The sequence below is a fragment of the Corythoichthys intestinalis genome, chromosome 15 (genome assembly GCF_030265065.1).
Source record: "Corythoichthys intestinalis isolate RoL2023-P3 chromosome 15, ASM3026506v1, whole genome shotgun sequence".
NCBI lineage: Eukaryota > Metazoa > Chordata > Actinopteri > Syngnathiformes > Syngnathidae > Corythoichthys > Corythoichthys intestinalis.
This window is the reverse complement of record NC_080409.1, coordinates 43,773,894-43,794,231: the sequence shown is the minus strand read 5'-3', so window position 1 is coordinate 43,794,231 and position 20,338 is coordinate 43,773,894. Positions and strand designations below refer to the sequence as shown.

Below are 20,338 nucleotides of genomic sequence, written 5' to 3'. Positions count from 1 at the left end.
TTATTGTTGGAATGGAAAGATAAGACACAAGATGGATATATATATTCAACATGCGGTACATAAGGACTGTATTTGTTTATTATAACAATAAATCAACAAGATTGCATTAACATTATTAACATTCTGTTTAAGCGATCCATGGATAGAAAGACTTGTAGTTCTTAAAAGATAAATTTTAGTACAAGTTATAGAAATTTTATATTAAAACCCCTCTTTAGTTTTTCGTTTTAATAAAATTTGTAAATTTTTTAATCAAAAAAATAAACTAGTAGCCCGCCATTGTTGATGTCAATAATTACTTACGCAATACTCATGGGTGCTGAAGCCTATAAAATCAGTCGCACCCAAGCGCCAGCAGAGGGCAGCAAAACTCCACAAAACACAATTAACAAGTGGGCATTTCACTATACTGTCATTTAAATCTGTCTGAGCGGGGCATGTGCGTTAATTGCGTCAAATATTTTAACGTGATTGATTTTAAAAATTAATTACTGCCCGTTAACGCATTAATTTTGACAGCCCTAATGAGAACCTGTGTTTCTACCAAAAAGTTCTATTTTGGTTTCATCTGACCATAACACATTCTCCCAGTCCTCTTCTGCATCAACCAAATGCTCTCTAGCGAACCGCAGATGGCCTGGACGTGTACTGGCTTCAGCAGGGAGATACGTCTGGCAGTGCAGGATTTGAGTCCCTGGTGGTGCATTATGTTAATGATAATAGTCTTTGTTACTGTGGTCCCAGCTCTCTGTAGATCATTCACTAGGTCCCCCCGTGTGGTTCAAGGATTTTTGCTCTTCGTTCTTGTTATCATTTTGACGCCACGGGGTGAGATCTTGCATGGAGCCCCAGATCGAGGGAGATTATCAGTGGTTTTGTATGTCTTCCATTTTGTAATAATTGCACCCACAGTTGATTTCTTTACACCAAGCGTTTTACCTATTGCAGATTGCCTTCCCAGCCTGGTGCTGGTCTACAATTTTTTCTCTGGTTTCCTTCGGCAGCTCTTTGGTCTTGGCCATAGTGGAGTTTGGAGTGTGACTGACTGAGCTTGTGGACAGGTGTCTTTTATACCGAAAATTGAGTTAAAATTGGAGCCTCGTTAGAAGAAGTTAGACGTCTTTGACAGCCAGAAATCTTGCTTGTTTGTAGGTGACCAAATATGTATTTTCCACTCTAATTTGGAAATAAATTCTTTAAAAATCAAGCAATGTGATTTTCTGTTTTTTCCCCCACATTCTGTGTGTCATGGTTGAGGTTTACCCATGTTGACAATTACAGGCCTCTCTAATCTTTTCAAGTAGGAGAACTTGCACAATTGGTTGTTGACTAAATACTTATTTGCCCCATTGTATCTGTTGATTGCAGCTATTAAAAAAGATGGCACACAACTAAGTTTCAACTAGTGGACTATTGTTTTATGCAGAAAAAGTAACTGTAGCTATGTTTTTTGTTGTCGTATATCCCAAAGGCGCAGCAGCTTGTGCAAGTTGGCATCGGAAACCTCTCAGGAGAAACGTCTTTTCTTTTTGCAGGTCAGTGGGTTGCACACGACGACTAGCGACAGCAAAAGCTTGTAGGCTTGTAGTGGACTAAAAATAGGCTGCCTGACAGAAAGTGGAAAGCTTGTAGACGCATGACATGCTATAGACTTTTTGGCCCTGACCACACTGTATAAGAGCCAATTTTCTATTTAAAAAAAAGTTTAAAAAACAACAAAAAGCTAAGAACAATAAAATAAAATAAAAACGATGTATTCATCAGGACTGATTGGTTGAGCAACTTTAGAATCAAATTAATTCAAATGCAATAAATAAATAAAACTCATCTTTTAGAAATGCCGTTTTAATAAAAAGAATGGTTTTCGTTATTTAAAGAATCTATATTGGATCGTATCGTCATGAAATTGGTGATTTCCATCCCGAATGTTTGCATGATTTTTTTTTCATCCAAATTTTTGTGCATCAGCTTGGTCTTCATACAAAACACTTGTAACTCATCCCCTAATTTCCTGGAATTGAGTGGCCAACCAACAATTACATCCTTTTGTGACTCAGCCAGCCTTTGTTTCTTTTTGACTGAGCATCTCCTCGCTCATTCAATGGATGCGTTTCGTAATGTCAGCCATTGATTTTTGTGCCTCTTTATTGAGTGTGACTGCTAAATAAACCACCACGCGGCCAAAGAATAATCAGGATAAAAAAGGCAAGATGATTGAATTCAGGAAAAAAAAAAAACTCACGGAAAAGTATGGCATTTACGTACGTGTGCCATATTTCACATGGGAGTCCTTGTGAGGCAGAAAGAAAATCAAAGAACTTATGTACGTACGTACCAATGAAAGAAAGATTTAAACAGGCATGAAAATGGGTCAGGGGTTAAAAAGGTGAGAAGGGTGTGGAGGAAATATGTTCCAGTACACTGTACACGCCAACAAAATATTGAGCTCTGTCGACCCACACTGTGTTTCAGCAGGGCCGTGCAGAGACCGGTGGAGGGGCGGGTGCTCGTAGATCAAAAGGAGCACATGAACAAGTATTTAATACACCTTAAAACAACATAACTTCAATTTCAACCAGCTTTAGATAATTATTGGCTGCGACTGTGACATACTTTAATTGGGAGGGGGCAACAGTGAATAGAAATCAAAACTGTCATCAACACTTTCTGGCTTTGACTCAGTCAGTCTGCCTATTTTCTTCCCTCAAACTCTGCATCAAAACTTCCTTCCTCAACTTGTTCATCTGAGAACAAACCACATTAGATGGTCACTGAGCCACCAACAGCACAGTTTTCTTAAAACTATTATTTCATTATTATCCATACTTAACAACTCTAGCACCTAATGATTAATAAAGCAATGACATAAAATCTTATAGAAACATAACATTGTAATTGTGTTTATAATTGTATTTAATACCCGACTATCCTTGCAAACTTGTTCTTACCAGGTCTGCTATTCACCCAGCTGATGAGGTATCCACTGCCTTTAGCAGCCTCATCTAACTCCTTTTTTATCCCTCAATCTCCCTTCCCTACGAGGCATGTCTATGTAATGAAATATAAATATTAAAAAAAAAAAAAAAAAAACAGACTCCCCAGTGTCTTTTAGTTTTAAAGCTTTCTTAATTTCTTTCTCTCTCAATAACGATGGAGGTAGATTTGTGTTTTTATTATTCAATCGTGTTTTTATTATTCAATCAAAAAACAAAGTTACTTCTATCAAAAACAAAGTTGCTTCAATCAAAATACAGTATATACTTTTAATCCCCAAAAAGTCACTTCAATTAAAAAAAATTGTTTTTGATTGCAAAAATAAATTTGAGACAAAAAAAGCATTTGAAAACTATTTTACTTGATTCAAACAAAATTTTCCATTGAAGTAATGTTGTTTTGCGTTTGGGCCACATTTTGGCTAGGACATTTGTGTCTTTATTATTCAATCAAATAAGTTGCTTCAAACAAAAAAATATATATAAAAAGAAAAACTTTGCACACGTGTCAATCACCGTTTACCAAAGCCTGAGAGGGTTTGAGTAGACTCACTATGAAGCATTTAATAAAGCCAAGCATTTTCTTACTACTTTATTCTTGTTTAAAAATAATTCGGTGGGGCAGTAACATGTTTAAAATTTATCATAATTCTTACATTCTGAAGTGCTTGAAAACCATTTATAAATGATACTTTGGTGAAAAAAGTGAAAAAACATGTCATATATATGTATCTTTTTTCCAATGTAAAATCTGAATAAATGCATTGAACACGCACAAAAAAATGGGGGGGGCTACTTCGCGGTTTTCACTTATTGCGGCGGGTTCTGGTCCCCATTAACCGCGAAAAACGAGGGATCCCTGTACTTCTGAAAAGCTTTAAGAAGCAGGACTCATTCCCACCACTCGTCGGGCCGCTGTTGTGCCGACACCGGCCGTCAGCTCAAATCCAAGCCGAAAATAACGCGTCTCCGGCGGACGACGGGAGCGATGTGGGGCGCCACCTCCATCCGAGAGCATGCCGCTTAATTTGACTCAACAGTGTTTCTTCGTTTATATTACCGCTAAATACACAAGCTTGACGCCAATTTAACGGGAGCTATTTTTTTTCACGGGAGATTTGGCTAGCTCTAGCAGTGTTCAACGCAAGCTGCAACGAATGGCAGTAACTTTTTATATCGCAAAATGTGAAAACGATTGAAACCATTACTCACCAAATTCAATCTGCTGGCAAATACAGGCAAGTGTGTATGCTGCGCTCTGGTCTGCCCCGGTGTGGATAAGGCCTGCTTTTTGTTTTCGCAGCTATGCAATGCCACCCAAAGCCTCCCCGAGCACTCCATGTGCAGTAAGGTGTGCGCGCGTTTGGAATAATGGAACGCACCTTGGGCCGATGATTGGTTCTCGTCAGCGAAGCATCTAGAAAGATTTGCTGACTGTCCAAGTGTGACATTTTTTAAAGAACCGATTTCTTAAGTGCTCAGTTTAAGTACTAAGTTAATCACATGATGATAATAATAATGTAACGTTGATAATAGTCAACCGTTTTATCAGATTGAAATTCTTTATTTGTGGAAACTTATTGAACAACACGACTGCTATCTGCCGCAGCCAACGCACATATCTCCCCCGCCAGAACAAACGTAAACATGGAAGGCACGTCCCTCGCTCTCCCGCACCTCCCTCACCCCTCTACGTCATGCGGTGCATTCAGGAACACATGCTAACACCTTCGCCACATTATAACTCGATTCGTTACAATAATAATAATTAAATAAAAACTCCCGACCCCCCCTCCTCCTCCCAAAAAGAATTTCTCCTCGGATCTACGCAATTCACGTAGGTCGCCATTTTTGACTTCAAAGCGGCGAATTTCGCCGAAAGGTGAGAGATTTTCATGCCTGTTTAAAAGAAAAACAATACTTAGACCTATAGGGATTCACTTTTAAACAATAGCCTCTCCTATTCCAGAAGTCCTCATTAAAAGTAAAAGTGATCTGAACTACATTTTAACCATTCCAGCTATAGTGTTTTCTGTTACTTTTGGCTATTCGTTTCTCCATAAAATGTCATTTTCATACTTATTCGCTGTTCTTTTTGTCGAGAAAAGTCTTTGGATTCATATATTAAATTATGGGAAATATTGCTTCCATTCTTTGATAAGTACAAAAGTACTAATACAGACAGACTTTTAGATCCTTGTGTTCCCAGGGCAATGCGAATTTTAGCCTGGGTTGATAGCAGACATTAGGGAGTAGGGCTGTAACAAATGATTATTTTTATAATCGATTAATTGGACGATTAATTAAATGATTTTTTGGATAAATGTCACTTTTTTCATTTACCTTCACAATTGAACTTGAAGTTGTTTAAGCATGTTGTAAGTAACAATGAAGACAAAATGGATGACTATTTTTCTTTAAAAAAAATATTTTAATAGAGCGTCCTGACTTACAGTGGGGCAAATAAGTATTTAGTCAACCACCAATTGTGCAAGTTCTCCTACTTGAAAAGATTAGAGAGGCCTGTAATTGTCAACATAGGTAAACGTCAACCATGAGAGACGGAATGTGGAAAGAAAAAACTGAAAATCGCATTGTTTTATTTTTAAAGATTTTTTTTTCCAAATTAGAGTGGAATATAAGTATTTAGTCACCTACAAACAAGCAAGATTTCTGTCTGTCAAAGAGGTCTAACTTCTTCTAACGAGGTCTAACGAGACTCCACTCATTACCTATATTAATGGCACCTGTTTTAACTTATTATCGGTATAAAAAACACCTGTCCACAATCTCAGTCAGTCACACTCTAAACTCCACTATGGCCAAGACCAAAGAGCTGTCGAAGAACACCAGAGACCAAATTGTAGACCTGCACCAGGCTGGGAAGACTGAATCTGCAATAGGTAAAACGCTTGGTGTAAAGAAATCAACTGTGGGAGCAATTATTTCGAAAATGGAAGACATACAAGACCACTGATAATCTCCCTCGATCTGGGGCTCCATGCAAGATCTCACCCCGTGGCGTCAAAATGATAACAAGAACGAAGAGCAAAAATCCTTGAACCACACGGGGGGACCTAGTGAATGACCTACAGAGAGCTGGGACCATAGAAACAAAGGCTACTATCAGTAAAACAATGCGCCACCAGGGACTCAAATCCTGCAAAAAATCCAGACGTGTCCCCCTGCTTAAGAAAGTACACGTCCAGGCCTGTCTGCGGTTCGCGAGACAGCATTTGGATGATCATGAAAAGGACTGGGAGAATGTGTTATGGTCAGATGAAACCAAAATAGAACTTTTTGGTAGAAACACAGGTTCTCGTGTTTGGAAGAGAAAGAATACTGAATTGCATCCGAAGAACACCATACCCACTGTGAATCATGGGGGTGGAAACATCATGCTTTGGGGCTGTTTTTCTGCAAAGGGACCAGGACGACTGATTTGCGTAAAGGAAAGAATGAATGGGGCCATGTATCGAGAGATTTTGAGTGAAAATCTCCTTCCATTAGCAAGGGCATTGAAGATGAGACGTGGCTGGGTGTTTCAGCATGACAATGATCCCAAACACACAGCCAGGGCAACAAAGGAGTGGCTTCGTAAGAAGCATTTCAAGGTCCTGGAGTGGCCTAGCCAGTCTCCAGAACTCAACCTCATAGAAAATCTGTGGAGGGAGTTGAAAGTCCGTGTTGCCCGACAACAGCCCCAATACATCACTGCTCTAGAGGAGATCTCCATGGAGAAATGGGCCAAAATACCAGCAACAGTGTGTGAAAAGCTTGTGAAGAGTTACAGAAAATGTTTGGCCTCCGTTATTGCCAACAAAGGGTACATAACAAAGTATTGAGATGAACTTTTGGTATTGACCAAATACTTATTTTCCACCATGATTTGCAAATAAATTCTTTGATTTTCTGTTTTTTTATCTACATTCTGTCTCATATGGTTGAGGTTTACCCATGTTGACAATTACAGGCCTCTCTAATATTTTCAAGTGCGAGAACTTGCACAATTCGTGGTTGACTATATACTTATTTGCCCCACTGTAAATGCCAAATCTCAATTTTAACTACTTAAGAACAAAATATGTATTTTAAAATTGAAGTCAATGTAATCATTTACTTTTTTTTCTTTTTTATAACAAATATATATGTAACATAAATTCAGAAAAATAGAAAAAAATAGAAAAAATACAAATGACATATTATGCAGAGTGAAATAGAATATATTTTGAAGATCGCGCAAACATTGACTTTTTTAAATCATAAGGAAATTGATAAGTAGCTAAACATAAATGAACAAATTCAAGTCCACAGTACACATTGACTAGTAGGATGTTCTGAACCTCCTCATCAGAGCAAAAACAATATAATAAATTAGCCTCTTCAACTCTTTCTTTGCTCTTAAAGATTTGATCCATTTTATGTTGCATTGCCTTTTTTTTTTTTTTTGGCTGTTGTTTGCTGTTGTAGAAAATATGCACATTTGAACCAATCAGAGCTAACTATCTCTGCTGATCACATGTCAGAATGTCAGCCAATTGAACGCGCATGATTCACACATTGATGTGACTCATCATCGTCAGACTCAGATAACTGCAGCAGCTGGGGAAACGTCCATACCGTCTGTGGAATAAAATAAATAACAAATATTGGTGGAAACGGATTACGCTACTGTTATATTTGTGATGCCGAAGAAACACACACGTTTGCTTCCAACAACAACTTTACTTAGACTAACTTGCTTCCGCATTCCCAATAACCACAACAACTCCGATGGCTCCCCCCAAAGGCACCGGAACCCAACTACATTAACATACATGCAATAACTACATTGTGAACATCACATTTTCCCCCTCTTCCCTTGAGAAAACAACAAAATCACAAACCTTTAACCGTAACATGAAATGCCCCCCCCCCTTCACCCAAAGTCTCTCATGTCCCGATAACATAATCGCCATGCCAGACCGGCGGGGCCCTTGCTCTCTGAGGACGAGTCGGCTGGCGGGCCGCCCCTGCCTGTTCAGCAGGGAGAGTCCCCTCCTGGAGGTTTCCTGGACGCGGCCTTAAGGGATGCGGCCCGGGAGAACGTTGGGTGACTGTGGGGGGTGAGACTGTGCAGCCGGTTTGAGTGCCAACGAGTCCCATTCTCTAGACGGTATGTGACTGGACCCAATTGCGCTGACACCCGAACAGGTTCAGACCAGTACGACTTCAGCTTGTTTCGACGGTGTGCATACCTGATCCTGACCCAGTCACCAACGGAGAATGCCGGGGTCTGGGCATGATGAGTGACATCAAACCTCCCCTTCATGCGGGCTTGTGCACTTTGGACATGGGGCCTGACTTCTCGATGCTCCTGACCCTCCTGTATACGTGTAGTCACAGCTCTCAGACGGTCCAACGGTTGCTTCAGCTCTCGCCCTATCATCAGCAGCGCAGGTGACACTCCCGTGGTGCAGTGTTTCGATGCTCGGATAGTCAGGAGGGTGCGATTTAGAGCAGCATTAAACGTTTGCCCGTCTTCTAGGCAGGCTCGAATGCCCTCTTTCAATGTTTTGTTCAGCCTTTCTACCCCCCCGTTACCCTCTGGGTGATACAGCGCTGACCTGATATGCTTGATGGACCGCTGTGCCAAGAACTCCTGGAACCCCGACGACGTGAATTGAGTCCCGTTGTCCGAGGTGATGGCAGCGGGGAGGCCCCAACGCCCAAAAAGCACGTCCAGACTGTTGATGATGGCGTGGGTGGTGATGGAGGACAACTGCACCACTTCGGGCCACTTAGAATGTAGGTCATGCACCACAAGCAGGTAGCGTGCATGAGCAGGTGCCCCATGCAGCTCCCCACAAAGGTCAATCTGAATATGGTCCCAAGGTGCTGAAGGCCATTGTGTTAGGTTAAGAGGTACCATGGCAGGCTTGCCTGTCTTACCACTCAGGAGACAGCATGAGCAGTTCCGTACCAGGTCCTCCACATCAGTGTCGATTTGAGGCCACCACACGGTGTCACGGCAACGTTGTTTCACCTTGACCACCCCCAGGTGGCCCTCATGCGCCATATGCAGTACTCGGGCCCTTAGTCTCTGTGGAACAATGGTGCAGTGACCACGGGCAAGGCAGACTTCTCCCAAGCACAAGAGTTCATCCCTGACCCGGTAAAAGGGTAACAGCTGGTCTTCTACCTTACCCGGCCATCCATTCTGAATGTACTGGCGGAGGGTCACGAGGGTATCGTCCTCAGCCGACGCCTGCTGCAGTTCTGCCAGCGTGACCACCGTGCTGAGAGGCCCGTGCAACACATGGACCCAGTCCTCCTCGCACTCCAGCTCAGGCGTTTGAACAGTCGTTGCCCTCGTGATTGAGACTGCCCTGGAGAGGAGGTCGGCTACTGTATTTGCCCGTCCAGGCATAAACTCCAGGTCGAAGTTGTACTGGTTCAGCCTGTCTGACCACCTCAGCAGTCTCATTGGCTTATGACCTGAGCCTTTTGTCGCCAGCAATGCCGTCAGTGCTTGGTGGTCTGTGCGTATTGTGAACCTCCTGCCGTACAGAAAAACATGCCACCGCTCGCATGCCCACAAACAGGCTAGAGCCTCCCTTTCTCCCACTGAGTACTTCTGCTCAGCCGGGCCGAGGGCTCTGGAGGCAAAGGCTACAGGACGCTCAACTCCTCTGTGGACCTGCGAGAGAACAGCACCAAGCCCCACTCCAGATGCGTCACAGGTGACCATAGTGGGCACAGTCAGGCTGAAGTGCGTCAAAGTAGGAGGGGACGTAAGCTGCTGCTTGATTGTTTGTACAGCCTCACGGCAGGCTGGGGTCCAGTGCCACGCGGCATCTTTCCTCAGGAGCTGTCGCAGAGGGGCCGTTGACTCAGAGAAATGAGGCAGGAACCGCAGGTAGTAGGTTGCCATTCCCAGAAAGGACGCGAGCTGGGAGGGTGACTGTGGGTCTGGCAGCGAGAGCACCGCATCAGTGTGCGACATAATTGGAGCGATGCCTTCTTTGGACAACCTGAATCCCAAAAACTCCACCTCAGCCACACCGAAAGTACACTTATCGGGGTTCAAGGTGACGCCATGCTGTTTAAACCTCTCAAAAACCTGCCGAAGGCGGGTGTCATGAAGCTCTCTTGATGGGGCATGCACCACTACGTCATCCAGGTAGATGGACACCCCGTGAATGCGAGCCAGGATGAGAGTCATTATTTTCTGGAAACAGCTGGGAGCCGAAGACAGCCCAAATGCCATGCGTTTGTACCTGAAGACCCCCACGTGGGTTACAAACGCCGTGAGGTCCATGCTGGCTGGTGCTAGAGGGACTTGAAGATATCCATTTCGCAAGTCCATCTTACTGAAAACTGCAGAGCCATGAAAATGGCTGGTCAGTTCTTCGGCCGTGGCCAGAGGGTATTTGTCCGGGATAATGGCTTTGTTGACGTCCGTCAGGTCAACACAAAGACGCAATCCGCCCCCTCTTTTTTTCGCAATCACTAAGTTTGACACCCATGGTGAGGCATTGACAGGCTCAATGACGTCCTCCTTCACCAAGCGGTGTAACTCCATCTCCACTGAGTCCCGAAGAGCCAATGGAATGCGACGCAGCGGCTGTACAACTGGACGCACAGACGGATCAACGGTGGGTTGGTGCACAAACCCGGACATGTGGCCCAGTCCTATGAACAGCTCCGGGTAGCAGTCAGTCCAGGAGGAGGCGACGTTCAGGATCTGCACGCCTTTTGCGTCAGTCATGGTGAAGCCCAATGCGAGCAGCAGGTCTAGGCCCATGATGTTCGCACCCCTCCGCGTGATGTGGAATTCAGCAGCAGGAACACTGCGCACGTCGTACCTGACAGGAAGGCACGCTACGCCCATGATGGAGATTGGAGAATGGCCATAGCCCGACAGAGGCAACGTCGCCCTTTTTAACGGCACATGACTAAACAGACGATCATACGTGTATTTGTTGAGAATTGACACTTTAGCTGCTGTATCCACAAGCAACGAGACAGGCGCGCCCCCCACGTTGCATGTACAATGTTTGAACGATGCCTGCCTGCTATGAACAGCATTAATGGGAACAGCAGCTGTATTTTGGGGCGCTGGAGAGGAGCGGCAGCAACGAGCAAAATGGTTCATTTTATTGCAATTACGGCATCGTTTGCCCTGTGCGGGGCATGCACCATCCCTAGACGTGTGCTTGGATGATCCACAATTAGTGCAACATGCAGGCGCAGCCTCCCTTGGTGCCCGATCCACTCTTTGCACCTCCAGGCTGCACCCCGCCGCGCCAGCATACTCTATCGCTTGGACGGGCGCGTCTGATGACGTCACCGGCTCGTGGATTGCGCGGCTAAACAAGCGGGCTTCCGACAACGCCGCCTCCAACTGCCTTCCGAGTGCGAGCGCGTCAGCGAGCGTCATCGTGTCAGGTTCCAACAACAGCCTCTCCCTCAGCTGACAGCAGTGTGTCTTCTCTATTAGCTGATACACGATAAGTCCATCTTCCAAGCCGCCGAAATCACAGTGTCTTGCCAGCTCACGCAGAGCCGCAACGTACTGGGCAACCGACTCGCCCGCCTTTTGAGCCCTCTGCTGGAACTCAAAACGATACATACGCCGGCTCCGTCCCGAACAAAAATGAGTTCTTAAGCCAGCTATGGCCGTGGCATACTTGTCATCCACTAACGGAAGCGTTGCGAAGATGCATTGCCCCTCCTGCCCGAGCAGCAGCGCGCACTTTCTCGCATCTTCCAACCCTGCGTGACCCAAAGCCAGCAGGTAGTCTTCAAAAGACGCCAACCACCTATCCCAAGGAACAGTCGGCTCCCCCGGGAAGGGGAGAAAAGGTGGAGGCGGGGGCAGAGCAAAATCAGCCATCCTCGTCTGCCAAATGTTATATTTGTGATGCCGAAGAAACACACACGTTTGCTTCCAACAACAACTTTACTTAGACTAACTTGCTTCCGCATTCCCAATAACCACAACAACTCCGATGGCTCCCCCCAAAGGCACCGGAACCCAACTACATTAACATACATGCAATAACTACATTGTGAACATCACAGCTACACAAGCACTTTATTATGCTTGTTGTTAACACTTCTGTATGTAAATCTGATGTTGGAAGATTGTTTTCTTCTTTGAGATGAAATGCATGTGTGGCAGCTTAGCATTCTTCTTTTTTTTTTTTTTCACATAGCGTTTTGACAGTTGCCGTCATATTTTCGGAATCAAAGCACCGTTTGCCGGAACAGTATTCCGGCCCTGAATCTTATAAAGGAACTGCGTTCTGGCCCTGAATCTTATACCGGAACTGCGTTCCTGACCGTTCTGGCCCGTTTTCACTCCTGGTGTTAGTTGAATCAATATATATATTTTTTTTAGAACCCCCCCCACCCTCCTGCCCATCCACTCCCCCCCCCGCCCCCCCCCAAATTATAATAATAATGGTACAGTTATTCATATTCCATCTAGAGGGTGCCATATCGGATTTTTGCACTTTGTGATAAGTTCCCAGTCTCAGTGGAATGACTCATACGCAGTACACGCATGCTCTGTGTCTCAATAAATGTTACTAGATGATGTCGGACACACCGCAATACTTCTCCACATTTGATCAGTGCATATTTCACCCTAGCATTTGGTATGTACTTGAAAACGGACCCTGATAGGGAAAAAAAAATCTCTACTGATAACCACACAAAGTGGGAAGCTCATTTTCCTCCTCTGGCAATGGCTTCAATTGATTAGTTATTTGACTTTGTCCCATCCAGAAGAAGTAAGAATGATTCCGTTATCTCTCACTATTGATTGCTGCTGTCACTCAACAGCTCATTTGAACACTTTTATGCCTGATTAATCCTGGCTGTCGCTGTCAAGGCCGCTCAGCGTTCCAACCTTTTTCATTTTCCCTGAGTTATTATCATTCCGAGACCGGGCTTGCACCTGTGCTGCAACGAGCCCGCGGGCGTTTTCAAACCAAACACAACAAGATAAAAAAAAAAGAGCAGGCAGAACAAGTGATGCCAGATCTCAGACAACAAATCCCAACACTCGCACTCACTTGCACCTAATAGAAACCAACAACCGCAGATCAGTGGAGAGTGAAACCGTTTGCCACGTGAATAATCGCCAGCATGTCAAACAAGGGGGCCAGATGCTAACGCGCTTCGACAAGGCACGCTCGCTTTTGGCGTCGTGGAATGCGCATGCAGGTGCACGCCCACCACTACGTACTTGAACATTAGAAAGCGCCTCGTACCATCAAGTGGAATAATGAGACGCTTTCTTTTCAATTGACTGTATTTATTGTTTAGACTTTAAAGTGCCTGTGACACGAAAAAGCATGTTTATTTCATAGTACACGCGGTATTTTATGCTCCTGAATGATATGGACCGCTTGGATGTGTGTGGAAGCGATCGCTATATTTATTTAGTTTTTTGAATCCCGCGCCAGGAAAATGAGTGACTTCCGGCTTCGGTCTTGCATTGAGGAGGAGGGCGCTGTGACGTGTACGGTAGAAGACGTCCTCTTCACGCTACAGTGTACTGTTGTGTATGAGGACGAAGGATTCAGCTGATTTTGCGGATTAATACGTTTATTTTTCGCATCACGCCAGCCAAACGGCTGTAGAAAAATCATTCTGTATGAGGGAGAGGCGTATGCGCCTTTTTGGAGTTTCAAAAGGTTCCCATTCACCGTGGATATTTACTGTGGGACCATTGGACTTACGAGGAAGTGAGTAAACATCTTGTTTTGTATTATGTCAAATACGAATACAGCGATTACAAAGTAAACACTACAAACTTCCTTTAAATGAAGGACTACTTACGTTTGACCATTGATAGGCATGTAAAAAGCTCTCCTAATGCATTAGCAGCAGCACGTTAGCTGCGTTAGCTCCAGCCACCCTCCTCCGGGGAACGAACTGTAAATTGCTCTCCGCCGGGCGGTTTGCCGATCCGCTAAGACATTCGACAACCGGGTCGTCATGTCAAATAATCCAGGATAGCTTTGTGTGATTTTCCGCTTTGAAGACTTTGAAACATCACTCGGTTCGGGTTAGCATGTCGGCTAGCTGTCACTCCTTCTGGTTTGTTTACATTCTCCGAAGCCGGGGAAGGGAAATGACATATGTCCGATTTAGGTGTCATAAAGTATCGTTCGGGAGGTGCGACAGTAAAGGTGAAGTCGACAGTTTTGACCTTTATGGAGTAATTTTGCCATGTCGTCTTGAATAAATGGATTTTTATTATTTCATATTCCATTTAGCACAAGATTGTTATTTGTCTTGACCATTCCATTTATTTAGCAATTGGGGAAAATACTTGGATAAAAAGAATATCCTGTAAAAATATGGAAGTAAAGAGACAGAAACAATGACATTTTGCCGCTCTCTTCGTCGCGTTTTCCTCATTGTGAATAGTTCCCCCTCGACGGGCTGACTGGTCCTTCTCAAGCCATTTTGTATAGCTATTGGGGAAAAATACTTGGATAAAAAGAATATCCTGTAAAAATATGGAAGTAAAGAGACAGAAACAATGACATTTTGCCGCTCTCTTCGTCGCGTTTTCCTCATTGTGAATAGTTCCCCCTCGACGGGCTGACTGGTCCTTCTCAAGCCATTTATATAGCTATTGGGGAAAAATACTTGCATAAAAAGAATATCCTGTAAAAATATTGGAGTAGAGAGACTGAAACAATGACATTTTGCGGCTCTCTTCGTCGCGTTTTCCTCGTTCTGAACAATTCCCACTCAATGGGCTGAATAGTAAAACCGATGAGCCCAGTCTACCACTGACGTCATCCACCTGTTGGGGACGCTAAAGCCCTATAATGGTAGGCGTGGCTAACCGGCAGATTAAAAGACTAATTTCTCGTCATCTGCGCTTTACTAAATTGTTGTATATAGTCGAATCGTCTCAAAATATGATTCTAATTCACATAATAATGCCATTTAAGACTTTTTTTCTGGTGCCATATGCTCTTTAAAGCAGTTTAATATCACTTGAAAGTCCTTGACAACATTACAAATAATATGATTCAGGAAGAAATTAGAAATATATCGTTTGAAAATCGCCGTTGCAATGTGCGCATGCGCAATAGTCACATTGCAGGACATGCGATGAAAAAAAAGTTTTTTTGAACCCATAAACTTTTGTTTTGCTTCATAAAAGCAGCAAGTGTGCAAAGACGTGGCCTCCTGGGTCCCTTTTAAACACAGCCATAGACTTCATAATGTGTTGACGTGACACATTCGCCATTCAATGCGTCACGCTTTCCCGAAAGAGGCTGTCCCACACTCTGCTTCATTTATTAGCAGTCGGTCACATGCAGCGATCTAACGCCGGATTTAGGTTGAAAAAGTACGAAAGCTGTACTGCATACAAACAGGAAGGATTGTTTCAGGAGTGATTTGTTCGAGGATTCAAGGTTATTATTATATTTTTCGTACCATGCATGCATTTAGAAACGTTGTGAAAAAAATAAATGGGAGAAATTAGCCGCTATGGCATGGGCATTGTACTTCGCAATATTTACGTAAAATAAATGGTACCTGCACGATTTTTTTTCTTTTAATGAAGAATCGAGACTGTTTTACGTCCATATGTATAAAGAATTCAGGGATTTAAGCATTTATTCACAAGAATTTTCAACAGAAAAAGCTCTTTCTTTACATATGGCGGCCACTAATTTCCTTACTGACTAGCCTCATAGTTCGCAATATTTACGTAAAATAAATGCTGCCTACACGTTCTTTTGCTTATAACCAAGAATCGAGACTTTTTTTTACATCCATATCTATAAAGAATTCAGGGATTTAAGCATTTATTCACAAGAATTTTCATCGAACTCTTGGTTTACATAAGGGGGCCACTAATTTCCTTAATGACTAGCCTCGTGGTTCGCAATATTTACGTAAAATAAATGCTACCTGCATGTTTTTTTTTTTGTTTTTGCTTTTAACCTAGAATTGTGACTGTTTTACGCCCATATCTATAAAGAATTCAGGGATTTAAGCATTTATTCACAAGAATTTTCAACAGAAAAAGCTCTTTCTTTACATATGGCAGCCGCTAATTTTCTTACTGACTAGCCTCATAGTTTGCAATATTTACGTAAAATAATTGTTACCTGCACATTTTTTTTTTTGCTTTTAACCAAGAATAATAATAATAATAATCGAGACTCTTTTATGTCCATATCTATAAAGAATTCAGGGATTTAAGCGTTTATTCACAAGAATTTTCAACGGAAAAAGCTCTTTCTTTACATATGGCGGCCGCTAATTTCCTTACTGACTAGCCTCAAAAATTGAAATATTTATGTAAAATAAATGCTACCTGCACGTTTTTTTTTGTTTTTAACCAAGAATCGAGACTGTTTTACGTACATATCTATAAAGAATTCAGGGATTTAAGCATTTATTCACAAGAATTTTTAACGGACAAAGATCTTTGTCTTTTTCCACTCAGTCAGCTTTGACGGAGATAGGCCACCTATTAATCAGCCCCGCGCCTGTGTCCCGTCAATACTTTACCAAGTCTATGATACAGCAATCTTCATCATTCACGGATGAACCCCCTTAGCCTGCATTAGACGGTATTCCATGAATAAAAATTGGTGTGTCAACCAAAGTCTTTCCAAACAGATCTACAGTGGTACCTTCACATACGAATTAAATTCGTTCCAGGAACTGGTTTGTAAGTCGAAATGGCGGTATGTCGAGCGGGAGTTTCCCATAAGAATACATTATATAATTCGATTAATTCGTTCCACAGCCCATAAATGCTGCAGGTACAATTACAAATAGCAATTAGTTCCGGAGTGGCTAAGCTAGCGCGAGTCAATAGTGCTTGCTAGCATCACAATAAAAAACAACATACGTACACATACACATGAGAATCACCGATGACCCATGCAATCAATAGTGTTGGCTGTTTACAGGATAAAATTATTCAAACCTACCATTGCATGTCCATAATTGTACTATGAACAGCAACATTTGTAATCCAGCAGCTCTGCAGGGAACAGGCTTTCTAGGCAAACAGGATAGAGTGACGTAACATCGATTTATTTCATCGCTGATTTTTTTTTTTTTATCGTGGGAATAAAAGGGACTACTCATCCCCTAAATCAGTCACCCTGACACACTGTACTGCTTAATCTTTGACCACGATATGGCTTTGTTTCATCAGTTAGATCTGTTAATATATATATATATACAGTGCCTTGCAAAAGTATTCGGCCCCCTTGAATCTTGCAACCTTTCGCCACATTTCAGGCTTCAAACATAAAGATATGAAATTTAATTTTTTTGTCAAGAATCAACAACAAGTGGGACACAATCGTGAAGTGGAACAACATTTATTGGATAATTTAAACTTTTTTAACAAATAAAAAACTGAAAAGTGGGGCGTGCAATATTATTCGGCCCCTTTACTTTCAGTGCAGCAAACTCACTCCAGAAGTTCAGTGAGGATCTCTGAATGATCCAATGTTGTCCTAAATGACCGATGATGATAAATAGAATCCACCGTTGTGTAATCAAGTCTCCATATAAATGCACCTGCTCTGTGATAGTCTCAGGGTTCTGTTTAAAGTGCAGAGAGCATTATGAAAACCAAGGAACACACCAGGCAGGTCCGAGATACTGTTGTGGAGAAGTTTAAAGCCGGATTTGGATACAAAAAGATTTCCCAAGCTTTAAACATCTCAAGGAGCACTGTGCAAGCCATCATATTGAAATGGAAGGAGCATCAGACCACTGCAAATCTACCAAGACCCGGCCGTCCTTCCAAACTTTCTTCTCAAACAAGGAGAAAACTGATCAGAGATGCAGCCAAGAGGCCCATGATCACTCTGGATGAACTGCAGAGATCTACAGCTGAGGTGGGAGAGTCTGTCCATAGGACAACAATCAGTCGTACACTGCACAAATCTGGCCTTTATGGAAGAGTGGCAAGAAGAAAGCCATTTCTCAAAGATATCCATAAAAAGTCTTGTTTAAAGTTTGCCACAAGCCACCTGGGAGACACACCAAACATGTCGAAGAAGGTGCTCTGGTCAGATGAAACCAAAATTGAACTTTTTGGCCACAATGCAAAACGATATGTTTGGCGTAAAAGCAACACAGCTCATCACCCTGAACACACCATCCCCACTGTCAAACATGGTGTTAGCAGCATCATGGTTTGGGCCTGCTTTTCTTCAGCAGGGACAGGGAAGATGGTTAAAATTGACGGGAAGATGGATGCAGCCAAATACAGGAACATTCTGGAAGAAAACCTGTCGGTATCTGCACAAGACCTGAGACTGGGACGGAGATTTATCTTCCAACAGCACAATGATCCAAAACATAAAGCCAAATCTACAATGGAATGGTTAAAAAATAAATGTATCCAGGTGTTAGAATGGCCAAGTCAAAGTCCAGACCTGAATCCAATCGAGAATCTGTGGAAAGAGCTGAAGACTGCTGTTCACAAACACTCTCCATCCAACCTCACTGAGCTCGAGCTGTTTTGCAAGGAAGAATGGGCAAGAATGTCAGTCTCTCGATGTGCAAAACTGATAGAAACATACCCCAAGCGACTTGCAGCTGTAATTGGAGCAAAAGGTGGCGCTACAAAGTATTAACGCAAGGGGGCCGAATAATATTGCACGCCCCACTTTTCAGTTTTTTATTTGTTAAAAAAGTTTAAATTATCCAATAAATGTTGTTCCACTTCACGATTGTGTCCCACTTGTTGTTGATTCTTGACAAAAAAATTAAATTTCATATCTTTATGTTTGAAGCCTGAAATGTGGCGAAAGGTTGCAAGATTCAAGGGGGCCGAATACTTTTGCAAGGCACTGTATATATGTATATATATATATACATTTTTACTGGCATGCTAGCAAGCACCATTGACTCACGCTAGCTTAGCCACTCCGGAGCCGGGCAACTGACAAATAACTAACAAACTGCACGGAATTTGTTGAAGCCAACTCTACCAACTAATTAAACCCCTGCTAACTTGAAAATTAAGCCTAATGTCAAAAATTCTGAACGTCCCCTTTAATGAGGCTTTTTATTTCCTTCGCTTTAAATTAGGCCTGAACGATATTGGAAAAAACTATTGCTGCGATTTTTTTGGGGTTTGCGATATATTGCGATATTATATTGCGATATTAAAAAAAAAATGTATATTTTTTTCAAAAAATTTTCACAAGATGACTTAGCTGTTTGGAAAGACTTTAGATGACTCACCATCACCACAGTGTACAGTCATCCCTTGTTTTTCGCGGTTAATGCGGACCAGAACCCGCCGCGATAAGTGAAAAACCGCGAAGTAGCGCACCCCCCCCCATTTTTTTTGTGTGTGTTTTTTGTGCCCAATGTATTTATTCAGATTTAGCATTGGAAAGAGATACATATAAGACATGTTTTTTTTTCTCACTTTTCCCCCCAAAGTGATTTTAAAAATGTATATAAATAAATGGTTTTTAAGCACTTCACATATCATAATTATGATAAGTTTTAAACATAACTGTCCAACCAAATCATTTTTGAACAAGAATAAAGTACTGTAACAGATAAATGCTTGGCTTTATTAAATGCTTCTGTTTATCTACTTTAGCTGTGACCGTTGAAGTGACATGTAGAAATTTCAAACTCCTCATGATCACTTCTGGCATTTAAATGTCTCCAACGTCCCCACAGTACACACATTCATTCCAGCGCGGCTTCCTTGCAACTGTTTAACAAGTTAAACGATGATTGACAGATGCCCGTGTGAAGTCTGCTTCTTTGGCCAGATCAAAGCCATCGTTGTGCCGCAGTGACTGAGAGGATCAAAAGGCTGGGAGAGGGAGGGTAGGAGGCTGTGCGCAGACCAGAAAGTGAGGCGTATGTGGATCAAAAAAAAGAAAAACTATCGCACGTGCTTGCGATGGGACTATCGCGCATACGCACATCGCGATGGCGATGTTTAAACGATATATCGTTCAGGCTTACTTTAAATTTTACAAAGTGTCCATTATTTTTTTTTCAAAAACTATCAAACAATATTTTATGACTGGTAAGCAGTCTGCCTTACAGTATTGAGGTTTGAGGTTGTTTGATAACAAATAAGTCAATATCAACCTCACAAAACCAAAGATCATCTTCCCCCTTTCAGGGACAGTGGTCACAACAGTGGACATCTATTTGAAAGTTATCAGTAGCTTAACTAAAAGAGGGAAATTGATATTGAAGAAAACCTATTGGCGGAAAAAGACGTCCAATACATTTCAACTGGGAGGGGCTGGAAGCGATTAGAGCTGGGAATCTTTGGGCACCTAACGATTCAATTACATTTACGA

General features: G+C 42.5%; 1 protein-coding gene across 2 annotated transcripts in view; it reads right to left on the bottom strand.

Annotated features, from left to right (window-relative positions):
• LOC130931109 (protein TUNAR-like) overlaps window positions 1–20,338 on the bottom strand; it is a 43,934-nt gene that overhangs the window by 15,524 nt on the left and 8,072 nt on the right. The window contains exon 1 of one of the 2 annotated variants that reach the window (XM_057859619.1): window positions 13,827–14,891. The exons of the other annotated variant lie outside the window; for it this stretch is intronic. The gene's annotated coding sequence lies outside the window, so the exon portion shown is untranslated. Of the gene's footprint in view, window positions 1–13,826; window positions 14,892–20,338 lie in introns of those variants that run through there. 2 annotated transcript variants of the gene reach the window in all.